This window comes from Chinchilla lanigera, unplaced genomic scaffold (genome assembly GCF_000276665.1).
Source record: "Chinchilla lanigera isolate Chin_1 unplaced genomic scaffold, ChiLan1.0 scaffold00092, whole genome shotgun sequence".
In the NCBI taxonomy this organism is placed as follows: domain Eukaryota; kingdom Metazoa; phylum Chordata; class Mammalia; order Rodentia; family Chinchillidae; genus Chinchilla; species Chinchilla lanigera.
The window spans coordinates 1,896,730-1,897,656 of NW_004955493.1; positions in this window are offsets into that span (position 1 = coordinate 1,896,730).

The following is a 927-nucleotide window of genomic DNA, read 5'->3' on the forward strand; positions in this document are numbered from 1 at the left end:
CTGCGACAGCCACTGCGTGACCCCAGAGCTCCGGGTGCCGGGGCAGGAAGATCAAAGCGCTCAAGGGCACCCCGGGGAGGCGAGGGAGCCTGTCACACACCACACACGCACGCACACACACATACACACACCGGCGGTGAGGCCGCAGGGGGGGGGTTCTGACACACACGCACACACACGCACTCACACACGCATGGACACACACGCGCATGCACACATACACGCACACACACCAGCGGTGAGGCCGCAGCCGGGCGGGGGGGGTGTGTCCTGACACAGGCACGCGCACACGCACACATACACACACCGGCAGTGAGGCTGCAGCCAGGCCGGCAGGGGTCTTGACACTCACATGCACGCAGGCACACACCCCGGCGGTGAGCCCACAGCCGGGCCGCGGCGGTCCTGACACACGAGCGCGCGCGCACACACAAACACACTGGCGGTGAGGCCGCAGCCGGGCGGGGGGGGGGTGTCCTGACACAGGCACGCGCACACGCACACATACACACACCGGCAGTGAGGCTGCAGCAGGGCCGGCAGGGGAGGGTCCTGACACACATGGGCACACACGCACGCGCGCACACATACACACGCACTCATGCACGCACGCACACATACATACACGCACACATACCGGCGGTGAGGCCGCAGCCGGGCCTGACACACACACACACACGCACGCATACACACGCACACATGCACGCACACACCGGCGGTGAGCCCACAGTCGCGCCACGGGGGGTCCTGACACACACACACACACACACATACACACACCGGCGGTGAGGCCGCAGCCGGGCCGGGGGGGGGGGTCCTGACACGCGCACACGCACGCACACATGCAGGCACACACCGGTGGTGAGCCCGCAGGCGGGCCGTGGGGGTCCTGACACACACACACACACGCACACGCACACACCGGCG